This window comes from Mixophyes fleayi, chromosome 7 (genome assembly GCF_038048845.1).
Source record: "Mixophyes fleayi isolate aMixFle1 chromosome 7, aMixFle1.hap1, whole genome shotgun sequence".
NCBI lineage: Eukaryota > Metazoa > Chordata > Amphibia > Anura > Limnodynastidae > Mixophyes > Mixophyes fleayi.
Window position 1 is genome coordinate 113,780,474 of NC_134408.1, and position 6,008 is coordinate 113,786,481.

Consider the following 6,008-nt stretch of genomic DNA (forward strand, 5'->3'; position numbering starts at 1 on the left):
GTGCTACCTGTTTCTTTAGAGTGGCACTTGAGCAATTTTCCTCCTTTCCTGCTTTCTTCATTCTTCTTCCCCCAACTCCACCCCCATGTATGTATCCTAAAAATACTGTAAGTTGTAATCACTTATCATATTGGTTACCATTCGTGCTGGTTTTTCATGTAGCACACAAATACTTGATAGCTTATTTGTACACTGAAATATAAAGTTGATATTTGTGTGCTAAGTGAAAAAACTGCCAGTATTTAACTTATGTGCAAAATAGAAAACTAATTTTCACCCCTTGCATTGTAACATGGTTTTGTCCAGGAGACTTAAATAAGAAATTTCTTGCCTAAGTTCCTCAATGAATCAGGCCCATAGTCTAACCACTATAGCTCAGTCTATTCTAGCAGCTGTGAGTGTCTTATGCCGATTTGCGGTCTTGAGCTGTTACATCATTGACACATTAATTGTTGATTCAAGTTTTGTTACTTTTTCATTTATCAAACTGATTAGTGTATATAAATTGCTATCTTAGTCTTGGTTCTCACCATCCTGAGATGGCGACAACAAACCAGATATTGTGGCGGTACAAGTACCACTTTGTTACCTATTAAACAGAATTCCCCCCCCCCCCCCCCCCACACACACACACACACAAGCATTCAGAAACCACCCTCTAGAAATCCTGCGTTTGCCCTATGAAGGGGACAGAAGCCAGATTGGAGCGGGTTGAGGAGGGAGTGAGAGGAGAGGAACCTTCTGAGGCAGGTATAGACAAGACGCTACAGTCATTTGAAATTGAATAAGAGTAGAGAATTTGGGCGGTAGTTAGAGGGAGGCAGGTCCTAGAAAAGGTTTTTTGAAGATGTGTGAGAAAGGAACATATTTAGAGAATGAGGGGAAGAGAGCAGTGGAGAGAGACAAGTTGAAGCGGTGGACTAGATGCAGGTAGGCGTTGGGAGAGAGGAAGTGGAGAATAGGACAGAATAACATAGTTCTTGTCCCAAGAGACAGGAGAACAAATGCTGGGTTGAGTAGAGGGGGAGGGTGCGTGTAAAGTGGGTGGAGCCTGGTGGGAGGCAATTTCTTCATATGCCAGTGATATTGCAACAAGCAGAACTGACAAACTCTGCTTTATAAGTTGTGCGCTTTGTCCAAAATCAGCAGCACCCCTCTGTCTTAATGCTGTGGAAGTAGCTACATCTGCTTTTAATGGAGTTAAATTGAACACTTATTTGAATTTCACTTTTAAGAAGCTGCATTGGGAAGTCAGGATGTAACTAATCAGCACTTTTTTGTAAATAAAAATGTTGAAATTTGAATTTGAATTTTGGATTTAGCTGTCTTTTAACCATAAACACTGACTCATGCAGACCTAAGAACAAATGTTGCAGGAAACACAACGGTGCTTCTGTGCTGCATCAGGAATCGGGATCAGTGATCCCCATTGATACCTACATGCTTCCTTAGAGCAGCTTCCTCACATCGCATTCCATCTGGGACACGTCATGAGCACATTGTGACTAAACATTCATCTGAATGGGTCCTTCCTCTATTCCATGACTCAAGAACTAACCATTTTAATGCCAGGACAAGTTAACCCAGATTATGCATGTTTATAACTGAGAGAAGTGACTGAACTTTACCCAAATAGACATGATAATGGGCCAAGAGAAAGGGGGTGAGAGGAGGGAAGCTTCATTGTTAGGAGCTAGGGGTGAAGGAAAGGAGGGTGAAAGGAGGGGAACTTTTTTTTGTTTTTATGGATTTTTCTGCCGGACCAGGGAGGCAGGCCGATTCGTTAACCCTATCCTGCTCAGGAACCTGGAACGTGAGCTTTGTGGTCCAAGCTGAGAGGAAACCTTATTCATAATCATAAATCACTATCTTGGCTTCTAAATAGCTCTCTTGTTTATCTTTTAGTCAACAATGTAAATCAATTCCTCTATTATTTATGTTCAAGGCTATATGTCTTTGCTACGTTTGTTTGTCATTAAATATATGTACAGTTAGTTTAATTGTTACACATTTGCTCAGTAAATGCAGCAAGAATATATTCTTTTGATAATAACATTAGAAACAATCTTATTTCTCAATGACATAATACCAGCTGTGGATTACTTACTTACATATGAGCAAAGTGAATTTGTGCAATAAACTATAGAGTGGCCCTTCGCCATATACTTTCAATTTATCACCATCTATTCCACCTGTTTGAAACTTGCTGAGCGGTAATCAAAGAAGTGCATTGTGGGAAGTTTACAACCATTGGGCCTCCCATGCAGATCCATTGAACGATGGCTGCTAGGTGAGTATGTTTTCGTTTTTTCATTTAAACTCCTTCATCTTCACCTAAAACTACATTTTTAATGTTGAGTTATTATTTAATTAATGACTGGTTGCTATTTATTACTTCACCTGTGTGTTTTTCAACCTATGTTAGTAAATTACTCCAAATACTTAATATAACTTCAAGATGTCAAAAATTTGTAGGTACTATTTGTGTCGTTCTTGGTTTGTCCAAATAATATCTGAAAAAGCATTGAATCTAGATGGTCAATACGTAAACCAGTGATTGGCAACCTGAAGCATTTTCAATTTTTTAAGAATGGTACAAAAAAAAATGTAAGGATAGCCTTGCATAATTTACTATGTTTTATATTTTACTATATGGTGTTTAAAAGCATATAAAATTAATTTCACACTATCAGTATCCCTCAAGCCCCAGCCATTCACTTTGAATTTCTATACCAGCACTTCTAAACTTCGACCACGGCTTCTGTCTGTAATAACATATCAGCAGCCATTTTAAATAAGTGTTACAAGCTATAACAAACAAATCTGACAAGGAAGCCAGTTGCCCCTCATTGACTTGGATAGGATAGAGTTCTTCTTTAATATATTAAGGACACCTGTTGACTATACACAATAGTGAAAGCCATTTGCCTCATTATTTAGCCTATCAAATCGCTAAGAACCAGTGACATCACTGTGACACATCATCACCGACAGACATGAATCATGAGCAATATTCATGAGGCACTAATTCCTAGTGAATTGATAGGCTGCAGTTTCATGAATATCCGTGCAGCTAACAAAATGCCAGTCTCCACTGTAGCTGACAGGTGCTCTTTTAAAGAGACTTGAGAATAAATGGCTCTATATAGTGTAATTGTGTCTATTTAGCAAACGACATGCGATGCAGGCTTAGGGGGTAGCAAAGATCACAGAATGACACAAATGGAGTCTTAACATTTTATCGAAGATTTGCATAAAAAACTTAAAATGTTTAGGCATAAAAACAATATGAATCCAGCCAAAATTACCCAGATATCTTAAAATGCACCTAGACATAGACTTGTATAAAAATATCAAACAAATTTATAGGTGTTAAAAGGAGCACTTTATTTTCACTATGGGTTTTATATTGTATTATTCCTGTAACTCTATACAATCATTTATATTGCATGTTATATAAAAAATACACTAGTTAAATGAGTTATTTAAGCATAAGAAAATTCATAACCCTGAATTTGCATTGATGAATTATGTATGTTTGTAAATTGTATCAGTCTCCCGGGTCAGTCTCCCGGGCTCCTGGGAGAGAGGGCAATTCTCCCGATTCCCAGGCAGCGGTGGTAAGTGAATGGAGGAGGCGGGGCTTAGCGGTGTCACGGTCGCGTCATTGTGGCCCGCCCCCTTGTTTTATTGGACGAAACAGGTTGTGCCAGCTTTGGGGGCGGGGCTAATGGCACGATTCTTCGAGCCCCGCCCCCACACACCCACCTGACCCCCGGACCTCCCGGAACTTAACCTGCCAATGTTGGCAACTATGAGTATATATAAAGTTACCAGATCAGTCATACCAATGCAGACACAGGCGAAATATACATGCTTCATAGGTGCTCCTCACTTAGGTGATCGCTTAGAGCAGAGGTGTCCAAGCTCAGTCTACAAGGGCTACCAACAGTTCATGTTTTCAGGATTTCTTTAACAGATGTGTTAATCTATTCGGCTAGGTCAGTAATTATCCCACCTGTTTCTACAGACAGAAATCCTGAAAACATGACCCGTTGGTAGCCCTAGAGGACTGAGTTTGGACACCTCTGATTTAGAGTGTTGGACATACATCTGTTATTAGTTACATAAGATGAGCACTTCCATGCTGCATGCACACAAACAATGCTCACACATACATACTTCTAAGACTGTCAAGACACACGTGTACCCCATCTGTGAGCTCTCTTTATGCTCTCCTTAGGCTATCGTAGGGCTAAGTACACACTTGTTACACCTGACATACACCTCGTACAAATGCTATGGTCTTTGAGCTGGACACAATTTGAGATACAATCAACTCAACATATGCACGTAAACACGCTTTTTATTACGTCTGTCTTTTTCCTGCCTATTTTCTGGTACATACCTGCAGTTTTTTTTATCATGTGGGTGAAATAAATGCAATACAATATAGCTATGTGACATGTGTACATCATGGGCCTCATCTAGAGTTGGACGCAATTTCCTTCTAAAACGCAGACGGAATTTGCATTAAACAATAGACACATCTCGTGGGTATGTTGGCCGGACACATCTGAGCTGATCGTTATCACTATCAGTTTGTAACTTACACCAGAGACTCAGTCTACATAAGTCGCATTAGCTCCGTCACACCCTTACATGCCCCTCATTCCCCCATTCCGTCTCTTCAATCAGAAGGGGCCACAAACAGCCATAAGGGCCACTTCTGTAAACGCTTTTATAAACGCAAAAAACTCTACATGACCCCCCATGTGACTGGACTTATATTGCCCATGTGGTAACTCTAATTTTGTGCACTTTCCTATACGCCTTAAATCTGTTATAGCCTATTATACAGATTACATTCATTTATTGCTAATTCATATGCGTTTCAATCAAGTACAAATATTGCACAAATGGTATTGAAGCCTTCTGTTTGCTGAATCTACCTAATTAACAAGGATTTCCTTCTCAGGAGGGTCTGATTTACCAACGTAAATGTAGAACTCAGAATTTTTTATTTTTTAGTATAATTAAGACCAGTGACCTGTCGACTCATGTAATTGTGTAAGTGAGGATGGGGCAGTGTCATGATGTGGGGAGGGACAAGCAGGGCTGCCAAGAGGAATTCAGGGCCCCGGTACAACAAATTGATGGGGCCCCCCCCTTATAGCTGAGTAAGCAAAAAAAAAAATTCAGGGGTGTGGTCACACAATTGGGCGCGTGGCAATGCGCCATTGGGGCGTAGCTAGCACAACAAAATCACTAGGTCCTGAATTCCCCCGGAGCGTGACATTTGTCCAAGCACTCCTGACTTTCAGGACATCTAGCACCCTTGTGTAGTATAGGAAGAATGCAGTGTGTACAGAAAGAGTTTAGTCTTGGCCTGCGCCCACTGGGCTCACCAAACACTCACCAAACATTGGCATTGTCCCTGCTAGAATCACAACATTTCACACACTATGCTGCTCTGTCCTACCTGTTCTTCTCACTTTTGCCACATGTGGCTGCTGGTTTCTTTAGTTGCGGCTTGTCTGGATCCTGGAATGTCGGAGGACCTATTTGGAAAAAAAAATGGCTACATTTAGAAAATTACAGCCAGTCCCACCGTTAAATCAATAGCATCCATGATTAATAATTAGGCCTTCCTTCAGCCCCAACATTAAAATAGTATTCCCATTACCCCGCAAACAAAATAGCAGTCATTAATTAGCCACCATCTACCTCACACACACTACATTGCCAAAAGCTGCGTGCCATCACACACACATTACTGTGCCCCTTTATCATCACCACGCTATGCCCCCTTATGATCACACTGTGCCCTCCATGCTGCTTGTCCCTCCTTTCTTTAACCCCCTGTGCCATGCTGCTTGTCCCTCCTCTCTTTAACCCCCTGTGCCATGCTGCTTGTTCCTCTTTTCTTTAACCCCCTGTGCCATGCTGCTTGTCCCTCTTTTCTTTAACCCCCTGTGCCATGCTGCTTGTCGCTCGTTTTTTAACCC